The sequence below is a fragment of the Phyllobates terribilis genome, unplaced genomic scaffold (genome assembly GCF_046119375.1).
Source record: "Phyllobates terribilis strain yellow unplaced genomic scaffold, ASM4611937v1 Scaffold_3__8_contigs__length_932513732, whole genome shotgun sequence".
NCBI lineage: Eukaryota > Metazoa > Chordata > Amphibia > Anura > Dendrobatidae > Phyllobates > Phyllobates terribilis.
The window spans coordinates 404,417,361-404,428,516 of NW_027362763.1; positions in this window are offsets into that span (position 1 = coordinate 404,417,361).

Sequence of the window (11,156 nt, forward strand, 5' to 3'; positions counted from 1 at the left end):
ATCACCTCTGCAAGACAGTTTTCAATTACATTAGTACCTAGGGTGATTTTTGGGTGACTCTCGCGACGGTCAATGTCCACAATGATAAGTCCTTGTGCCGGCAGTTCAACTTTACCGACCTTGATGGTCATTTCCTTAAATCCTATCTGTGGCACGGGCTGACCATTGCTGGCGATAATGCTCAGGTCGTCATCTGGGTAGCGGGTTATGTCCGAGTCATTCCAGTACTGCTTGAAGAGCACGTACGGGATGGTGGTGACCTGTGACCCGGTGTCTAGTAGGGCACTCATAGGAATGCCATCCAGTACCACAGGCAAGACCGGACGTCCCCCTACGTATTTGTCACGCCAGTTCGATGGGCCTAATGATCTTATTCCTGGGGGTTGGCCCTCTACCCCAGGTTGTGCCCGTTTAAATGACAGTACCTTGCCATATGTCCGGGTTGATTGCAGCGGCGGCAGATGGGTCGTCCGTCCTCGTTGTATCTGTCGCTGGGTCTTCCTCTGGCCGGTGGGGTCCTCCTCAGTCGGCGCCACGGGACGTCCTCCGGTCCGGATGCCAGCTGGATCTTTCCTGGAGAAGAGACCTGTAAAGACTGCACAGTTCTGGTTAGCGCGGCAACGCTCTTAGTCAGCTCTTGGACCTGATGGTGCAGGTCTGTTGCCGGGTTATTGTTCAAAGCCTGCACATCAGCTCCCACAGGCCCTGCAGACAAGGGCGCCGCGTCCTGGTGATAAGTGATGGCAGGGCGCCTGTGGGTCACAGCGCCACCTGGTGCCGGTTCTCGGAGCACCCGGATGGCTCTGTCCTTGAACTGTGCAAAGTCCAGGTCAGGGTCCTGTAAGGCCATTGCCCGCAACTGGGTTCGGTGGGCATTGCACAGTAGACCCTCAATAAATTGTTCGGTCAACAGCTTGTCTTCATTTCCCACGCTGTCAGGGTCTGCCTGCTTAATGGCTCTCAGGGCCTCTTGTAGGTTTAGAGCATAGTCTCTTATACTTTCATGTGCCCGTTGTTTGCACCCGTAAAATCTGAGCTTTATTTCGGCTGAGGTGCGGGTGTCAAATGTGTCTTTCAGCCGGGCTAGTATCTCTCTGACAGTCCTCTTCTTCCCAGGTGACCAGGACTTTACCTCCCTTTGGGCTGTCCCGATTAACTGGACCACCAGGATGCTTACTTTTTGCTCTTCCGTGAGGGGGTATACCTGGAAGAGGCTATCAAGTCTTTCCCTAAAGTCACTCAGGGTATGTGACTCCCCTGAGTACTGGGGTAGCCAGGTTGCCCCCGGGATATAGGGCATGGTGAATGGCATGACTGCTGCAGCGGTTGCGCTGGCGGTGGCTGTGGCAGTGGAGCTCCCCTCGGTGTCCGACATCCTCCTTCCCCCCTAGTGGACCGTGGCCTACCTTGCGATGCTCTTCTTCCGTAGGCCGCGGCTCCGCAGTCGATCGTCGGTGTTGAGGACCTGGCGTCGCGCTCCGATGACGTCAGCTTCGCTCTTCCTTCCTTCCAGGACCTTACGCAGCGTCGGAGTGTGGGGCGGAGCTTCGGATCTCGCGCGCTTTCGGCGTCCACGCCCCTCTTCTTCAGGCAGAAGACGGCGGGAAACGGTCCAAGATGGCGTCTGATGGCAGGAATCGGCTCCGGATGGTGGGAAACGACTCCGGACGGCGGGAAACTTCACCACAGGTAAGTTCAAAAGTCTTTTTCAGGCACGCAGTACCCGGTGGTTGCGGGCACGAAATCCTGCCGACTACGCCAAAGTTGATGCGCCCCCTGGGCCTGTGCGGTGCAGGGGGATACCCAGAGCCGGATCGCTGGGGGTTGTAGTCCTCCGTGGTGGTGACCCGGTCCGTGCCCAGGGCGGTCAAACCAGTGGCAGTCTATATGTAATAGCAAATGTCCGACTACGCCACCCGTGGATTGCGGTCAGTGGGGACCGCCGCTGCGCTGCCGACCGCTGAGGCTGATGTTGTTTGCGCAGCCGAGTATGGGATAACTTCCCACGGCAGAAGTATTGCCTCAGGGCAGCTAATGTGGATGATGGGAGTGATGGTGTGAGCGTCCCAGTAGTAATGGTGCTGGTGCGGCAAGGAATCACAGCGACGTGTGGTACAGTTCAGGGTCTTTACTGATGGTATAAAGCAGACCCTCCCGGGAGTACTGGTTAGCAGTAGGGGCCTGGTCAGTCTGTGAGCAAGCAGGATCTCCCCTGGCCAGGTGGAGTTGTAGGCCTCCCTGACTATCTGCACTCTTTCCTGGCTACCTTGCTCTATGCGGGTAGAAGTAGCCCACGTCCCTGAGTATACCGTGTGGTGCTAACCCGTATGGCCGGTGACTTGGGGCCTTCAGTCAGCCTTCGCTTCACGATGGCGGTGCTGGTCCCTTGCTTGTGACCGTGCCTTCGGGTTTCTAAGGCCAGAGGACATGGAATCCCCTGCCGGTTGGATTCTGCTGCTGGACCTGGATGTCCCCACAGCCTCAGACTCCGTGTCCGGGTTAGTGTCTTCAGCCAAGGCGAGCTTTCTAGCTTCCAGCCTATGGCACTCGCTCCTGCTCCTACAGAGCTCCTGTTGTCACTTTCCCTGTGTCTGCTGTCCTCCAGACCTGACTGCGTCTCTGTCTGAGACTTCACTCACTAATCCCAGACCCAGTTTATAAGGGCAGATTCCTCCCCTCCCAGGTCTGGGTGGGCCGTGTTGCATGCTTAGGGCTCCTGACCAGAGAAACCTCCCACTTGCTCTCAGACATAATATCTCTATTACTGTGGTAACCAGACCCCTGGGGTGCCACACTATTAATCCAGTAATGTTTTTATTGTTTTATGGAGCTGCATTTATTTCAGTAAAATCAGCTTATATACAGAACCTTGCGGTATGCTAAAGAACCAGGCCTAGACACTACTCCAAGCCCAGTAGCTGCACTTACGCCCCCTGGCTGTGACTGACAGTATTTGCACTGCCAGAGTTTTTAGGTGTTCCTTTCATCCCCCGACATGTCTTCCCCCCTGTCCAGGTGCTGTTATACGAGTTTATATTTCAGCAGCAGAAGGGAAGGAAGGGAGACACAGATTCATTACTAGTGGGTAGGCGGAGCCCCACAGGATAGTTCACCTCAGATTTATAAAAAGTGACGACCGGCCCCTCCAGCTTAGGCTCCTCCTACTCCCATGTTCCTCAGTCTGAAATTTGAGGTCGCAGAGGATAGTCGCTGCCTTCGCAGCTCCTCAGAAGATTTTTTTATTTTTACTCCGGAGACCTGGACCCCCATGGTCTAGAGGTCTCAGCGCTGCTGGGACCCCGGACCCTCCCCTGGCAGATCTGCGTACCCCCTAAGGAGGTCCCCGCAGAACCCTGCTGGCCCCGGGGGATACAGGGCGCTCCCTGGCGGAGACGCACACCGCTCGTGTGGGGTCCCTGCGCGCTCCGCAGTGGGGGGGAGCAAGGGCCATGGCGCCACACATCCCTGGGGGTCCCTGTGGCGCTCAGCTGGGTAAGTGCTCTTATTGAGTGCATTCAGCGGCTGCTGCGGCAGCCGCTGTCACTGTATATGTGTTTTGTGGTGACTGCTGTTTTTTTCTGGCTTGCAGGGATTTCTCTTCTGCATGCAGCGTTTGATCCTCAGCTGGCAGGGGAGCAGGGACGGAGGATTCGCGCGCTCCGTTCGTAGCTCGGCGGGGGGCGTGGCTTAGCGTCTCTCTGCTGTCGGTCTTCTTAGCTCGTGACAGGAAGTGCCTGGAAAGCTGGAGATGTCCCAGCCCCTTCTTCTTCCGGCCAGCGTCCATCCTCGTGCTGCGGCTCCTACTCCCTGCTCCCCACTCTCAGCACACCGAGAAGAGCAGTCTCTACGCCAGCTGGTGAGTCTCTCCTGCCTTTTAGGCAGAAAGTTCCTTCTTGGGTATTACAGCGCGGAGCACTTTCCTTATGTCCTAGGCTGACAGGGTGTGCTGTATACGGCGCTGCTACTTCCCTGCTGAGATGGCTCTGATGCACACCTCACAAAAAGGGTAGTGCGGATCAGTAGCATTAACCCCTTCTGAACGGGGTCTGGCCCATCAGGCTGTTAACACTCTCTGGAGGTGCACCCTTCTGGGATCAGAGGGTGCTTCTCTCTAGTCTGTCAGGTTAACTTTTGCTCTGCATGCCGCTGGGGTAGCTTTTCTCCTTCTAAGGAGGAGCTTTAACCCTTCAGTGCCGGGTGATTTTTTGTGCAAGAACAGGCTGTGGTAGTGGAATTCACACATCCTTGGTTACTGTACCCATTGTAAGGTTATTACCGCCTTATCCGTGACGCTCGCAACTGTGTGGGGGCATGTCGGATCAGGGACCAGGGGGCGCGGACCTCTCTCCCGGTCCGCTTCAGGATCAGTCACGCGTATCTGATACGCCGGGGTCTTCAACGGCGTCAGGTTCGACGCTAGTTGGGGGTCTCAGTGATGTTAAGGTGGAGGCGCTCACTCGCTCCATTGACAGTCTGTCTGACATCCTGGGTCATTGGGTCTCTGCTAAGTCCCAACCGACGTCTAGAAGCAAGAAGCGTCACAGGCCTGTGGCGGCGCCGTCTCCTCCGCGCAGTGCGTCGGAGGCTTCAGAATCGCCGATAGACTCTTCTGGTGAGATCTCCGATTCTGATGAAGAGAATCGGCGGGGTCGCTCTGCTTCGCTTTCGGGCTGCGTGGACGCTTTTGTTGAAGCTATGCGGGAAGCGTTACAACTGTCTGAAGAAGTGACGGGGCGCCCTGGCAAATGGGCCCGGCTGTATCAGGAGTCGCGTCGGGCTCGCTCGACGCTGCCGATGCACGAGGAACTTAACGAAGCGGTGGAGAAAGAACGCCTGTGTCCGGATAAACGTTTCCAAGGGTTGCGGTTTTTTGATGCCCTGTATCCCTGTTCCACGGAAACGATCACTAATTGGGTCCCCTCTCCTGAAGTGGATGTGCCATTGTCTCAGCTGAGCAAATCCTCTTTGCTTCCTGTTAAAGGGAAGGCGAGTCTTCAGGACCCGCTGGACAGAAGGACGGAGTTAGCGGCAAAGTCCATCTACGAGACCGCGGGTCACGGATTCCGAGCGGCCTTGGGGGCCATGTGGGCTGGCGAGGCTTCGCTGCGGTGGTTGGATCAGCTGCGGACGGCATGGCAAGATGGAACTCCGCTGTCTGAAGTGGAAAGGCTCTTCCAGCTCTTGGAAGAGGCGGCCCGATATGGCAGGGACGCAGTGCTGGATACTACTTCGGTGATGTCCAGGGCTCAATCCTCGGCCGTCACAGTCAGGAGAGCACTGTGGCTTAAACAGTGGACTGGAGACGCAGTATCCAAATAAGGTTTGCTGAGTCTGGCGTACAAGGGGAGTCAGCTGTTTGGTTCGGACCTCACGGAGCTGATTGCTAAGGCCAAGGCCAAAGATACGGCTTTGCCACAGCGAAAGGCAGCGGTTTCTACGTCCGGCAAGTCAAGTGCCGGTAGTGGTCGTCGGTCCTTTCGGCCCAGGGATCGGTTCGGTCAGCCTTCTTGGAGATCGGATCGTCCCTCGTACTCTCTGGAAACAACATTTCCGTCAGGACAAGCGGGAGGTTGACAAAAAGCCCGCTAAGGCGGACTGACGCCAGGAACCCTCTCGAAGGTTCTCGGGTGGGAGGTCGTCTGCTACAATTTGGGTCGATTTGGGCGTCACACGTATCGGACGCCTGGGTGACGCGGGTTATTTCATAGAGTTTCATTCTCGACCCCCGGACAGGTTTCGTCAGTCGCGCATCCCATCCGAGCCCAGGCTAGCTGCCACACTGGTGCGGGAGGTCGACACTCTTCTGCAGCAGGGTGTGGTGATTACGGTTCCGCCGGAGGACCAGGGAAGGGGGTTTTACTCCAACCTTTTTGTGGTTCCCAAAAAGGAGGACAAGTTTCGCCCCCAATTGAATTTGCATGTCCGGACCCAGAAATTCCGTATGGAGTCTCTTCGCTCCGTCGTGGCGGCCCTGTCGCAGCACGATTTTTTGGTGTCGATCGACATCCACGACGCCTATTTGCATGTCCCTATCGGCAGGGCTCACCAGCGCTTCCTGCGGTTCGCCATAGGTCAGGCCCATTACCAGTTTGTGGCCCTACCATTCGGGTTGGCCTCGGCGCCCAGGGTTTTTACAAAGATTCTGGCGCCGCTCATGGCGCTCCTTCGAAAGCAAGGAGTTACGATTCTCCCCTACCTGGACGACCTGTTGTGTCACCCACAGCGGAGGAGGCGGTGACAGCTCGCGATCTCTCCCTTCAGCACCTGGAGGACTTCGGGTGGCTGGTCAATTGGAAGAAGTCGTCATTGAAGCCGTCGCAGTCAATCCTGTTCTTGGGGATGCATTTCAACACGGTACGGGCAATGGTGTACCTGCCTCCGGACAAACAAGCGAACCTTCGTCACCATGTCCAGGCTATGAGGTCGGCGATGACGATGTCTCTTCGGAGGTGTATGCGCCTTCTGGGTCTGATGGTGGCAGCAATGGAAGCGGTACCGTTTGCACAATTTCATTTGCGGGGTCTTCAAGATCTTATTCTGACCCGTTGGGACCGATCGCCGGCTTCGCTGGATCGCTGTGTCAGTATCTCCCGCAAGGTGCGAGAGTCTCTTGGATGGTAGTTACGACCGGAGACTTTATCCCTGGGGAAATCCTTCCTCCTCCCACGGTGGTCGGTCATTACCACCGATGCCAGCCTGACTGGCTGGGGGGGGGGGGGGGGGGTTTGGAACGATCTCTGGGTTCAGGGGGTCTGGTCGTCAGAGGAGTCGTCTCTGTCGATCAACATCTTGGAGTTTAGAGCGATATTTCTCTGCCTCCGACATTGGACGGTCCCTTTGAGCGGTCTGCCGGTCCAGATTCAGACGGACAATGCGACAGCGGTCGCATATATCAACCATCAGGGCGGGACGCGGAGTTCCAGACTCATGATGGAGGTCTCTCGGATTCTGGTTTGGGCCGAATCCAGGGTTCCAGCCATATCCGTGATTCACATCCCAGGAGTGCTGAATATCACAGCGGACTTCCTCAGTCGCGAGCAGGTGGATCCCGGGGAATGGGGTCTTCATCCGGAAGTTTTTGCACTGCTGTGCTCCCGTTGGGGGACTCCCCAAGTGGACTTGATGGCATCCAGGCTGAACGCCAGGATTCCGACGTTCATGTTCAGGTACAGGGACCCGGAGGCTGTGGCGGTAGATGCTCTAGTGGCCCCGTGGGACCAGTTCGAGCTGATCTACGTGTTTCCGCCGGTATCCTTACTTCCACTGGTGATCCGGCGGATCAAACTAGAGCGTATTCCGACGATTTTGGTGGCGCCGGATTGGCCACGGAGGGCGTGGTATTCAACGCTGGTGTCTCTTCTGGCGGCGCCTCCGTTTCCACTGCCTCTTCGCCCAGACCTGCTAACCCAAGGGCCCATTCGCCATCCGGACCTGAAGTCGCTTCGTTTGATGGCGTGGTTCTTGAGACCGAGATCTTGACCTGTCGTGGGTTTTCGGCCGAAGTCATTGCCACCTTGCGGGCGGCCAGAGGTCCGGCTACGACCAGGATTTATCACAGAACTTGGAAGGCCTTCTATTCATGGTGTTCTGGATCGTCAAGGAACCCGAGGGTTTTTTCCATTCCCAACTTCTTGGCTTTTCTGCAATGTGGTTTGGCCAAGGGTCGTCTGGCGGTTGATACCTTGCGGGGTCAGGTATCTGGACTATCCGTGCTTTTTCGGAAAGCTATTGCCTCACGCAGGGATGTGCGTTCGTTTTTTCGCGGGATTGCACGTCAGTTCCCGCCCCGGAGGGCGTTTGTGGCTCCTTGGCGGCTCAATCTAGTCTTGGAGGCTCTTCAGCACGGGCCGTTTGAGCCTATGGATTCAGCTATGCTTTACTTGCTTTCTTGGAAGGTGGCCTTCCTGGTGGCAGTCACCTCTTTGAGAAGGGTTTCTGAGTTGGCGGCACTGTCTTGCTCGCCCCCTTTTCTGGAGTTCCACTCGGATCGCGTGGTGCTTCTTACCCGTTGCGATTTTCTGCCCAAAGTGGTGTCGCGTTTCCACGTCAATCAGGACATAGTGTTGCCCTCCCTTTGTCCGAAACCAAGGAATCCAAAGGAACGGGCCTTGCACTCGTTGGATTTGGTGCGGGCTTTGAAGTTCTATCTTACCATCACGCAAGGGTTTCGGAAGTCGGTGGTCAGCGGGCTTCCAAGGTCACTATAGCTCGGTGGATACGTTCGGCTATCCTGGAGGCGTACCGGCTCAAGGGTGAGCCTTGTCCGGTTAAGGTTCGAGCTCATTCCACGAGAGTGGTTGGTTCGACGTGGGCTGTTCGTCAGGGGACCTCGGCAGCGCAGCTCTGCCGGGCGACTACATGGCGTTCCGTCCACACTTTTACTAAATTTTATAAAGTGGACGTGAGTGCTTCCGCCGATGCGGCCTTGGGACGCAGGGTCCTGCAGGCGGCGATGGTTTAGGTTTTATCTTTATCTAGTTTTGGCGCTTGTTGCTCGCTTGCCTAAGTTGTTGGGGTGTTGGCGATTCTGCCAGTTTCCCACCCTTGAGTTCTGGACTGCTTTGGGACGTCCCACTAGTAATGGATCTGTGTCTCCCTTCCTTCCCTTCTGCTGCTGAAAGACGGATTTTGGTAAGACCTTACCTGTAAAATCCTTTTCAGCGAAGGAAGGAAGGGAGACACAGCACCCTCCCAGGGCAGAAGTGTATTATTGTTTTCCAGATGCGACGCGACTCCTCTCTGATGGCGGTCATCTGGGCGGGGGTCAGCGCGCTAGGGCTCTGTTCCAGCATTGCCAGCTCAACGCAGATGTCAGGTCCAGTGAGTAGTACCTGGGACTGTGTGGTTTCTTCTACTATATGCATAACCTGTTCTCTCGCATTTCTGAATTTTCAGAAGGGGTTGTGTTGTTCCGCTGGTGTTGTCTGATCTTCCTTAGCTTGTGTACAGACTGAGGAACATGGGAGTAGGAGGAGCCTAAGCTGGAGGGGCCGGTCGTCACTTTTTATAAATCTGAGGTGAACTATCCTGTGGGGCTCCGCCTACCCACTAGTAATGGATCTGTGTCTCCCTTCCTTCCTTCGCTGAAAAGGATTTTACAGGTAAGGTCTTACCAAAATCCGTCTTTCTAAAGTGTGAACAGTTCCATAAAGCAATAAAAACATTACTGGACTTTAAAAAGCTCTAAAAAGGAAATCATAAGCAAAGTTTACAAGCATCAGGGTCCCGACAGGTTCCCTCTACGTTATCCCGTTCTCTTCACAGCCCCAAATAGTTTTGTAATTACTTCTGTGCGTGAAGGGGGCTGACTGGCAGGCTCATTTCAACATCTAAGCCGACCCCCCTTCTGGCTATTGGGCTGTGGTCTAGCTATAAAAATGAGCTTCTCAGCCAGCCCCCCTTCACACACCTTTATGTCGACAGCTCAGTTAAAAGGAATCTGTCAGCAGGTTTTGCTATGTAATCTGAGGGCAGCATGAGGCAGGGGCTGAGACACAGATTTCAGCGATGTCTCACTTATTAGGCTGTGTGTTGTTTCAATACAATGAGTGTTCTATCAGCAGGATAGTGCCTGACTAGCTGCCCTCCTGCATCCTGGGCCAACCAAGCCCCCTCCACTGATAAGCAGCTCACTGTCAATAGACAATGTACAGAGAAAGCTGTGCTGGGAGCGGGCTGGCTTTCTGTGCTCTGCTACTTCTAAGAACATTTACTGGATACAGCAGTTCTGACACAAAGTGACATATCACTGGAATCAGGGTCTCTATCAACATTAAGCTGCTCTAGGATGAGGTGGTAAAAACCTAATGGCAGCTTCCCATTAAAGGGGTTGTCCACTAATTGAACAACCCCTTCTCATTCCTCATGTATGACCCTGTTAAAAGCACCTATACTCACCCTCAGTGACGCCGGCGCTGATAGCGCACAGGGCTCGCGTGATGTAACAACCTCACTTGAGCCCCGGGAACGCGAATGCAGACACCGCTGAAATGGCGCCAGCATTGGAGGCGAGTATAAGTGTTTTTATTTTAACGGGCCAAATACAGGGAATGAAAAAGTTGTCCAAGTAGTGGAAAACTCCTTTAAGTATGAAGATGACCTACTCACCTGCAATTGTAGATAACATGACCAATCTGCTTACGGAACTTGCTAAATAATGCACAGAGAATACAATGAAATAGATTTCCATCCATGAAGTTTCTCCATTAATGACAAGACACGCAAAGTGTTCAGAATTTATTAAGGGAGCCAGGGAGAATGATGGAAAACAGTACAGTGATTCCAGTGGGATAAAGGAGACCACCCAACCTGTCAGCCGGCAGTGACTGGTGCGTTATTAACCAGGTAAGCATAAGCCCATGATAATCTGATGATCAACTCCTCAAAAGACTAATAGATGGAGCCAAGTTAGTGTGGCTTTAGGACACTTCATTTTTACAAAACCGTGACTTAGTGCATAGGTGTGAATGGGAGCTCGTCTCACGCTCCCCATGGAGATGCATATACACGCACTCATCCATGCAGTCCAAACACATCGCTAACACTGGCCACAGTGCCAAGAGGGTTAAAGCACCTAGCACAATGGAGACATCCCAGAAGTGGGGTTGAGAAATAAGGTGAAATTAAAAGTGCAACTTCTTTAGCTAGGGGTAGGGAGGGGGGTAATGTTTTTGTCAGTTTCCTGGCATACCCACAGTTGCACAAAAATTGTGCAACAGTTTGCTTTTTTTTTTTTTTTTAATAAACTAGAGCCTTTTTTGTGTGTGGGAGGAACGGTAATGCCTCATCATGGTCTGAGTCTAATGGTGGGAATTTTGGTTTTCCGTGCACACCCAGATGATAGCTGTAGCAAATTCATTAGGAAGCAAGCACCCTTAATGCATGTGGTACATCTTACCTCAATGGGCTTTTGGTCAAGACTGATGTATGCAAGTCATAATGGTCACCTCACCCTTTGTATCAAATCAATGTTTCCTCAATACACCACAAGAGGACAGAGAGGATAAGATTTCCTTAAAGGAGTTTTCTAGCCTTTAAAAATGTTTATCCTTAGGATAAGTCATCAACATAAGCTGGGGGTCTTCCCATCTGCCCCCCTTTCATCAGGTGTTTGAAGAGGATGTGGCGCTCATGCAGCCTGTTCAATGTGTTCCTCA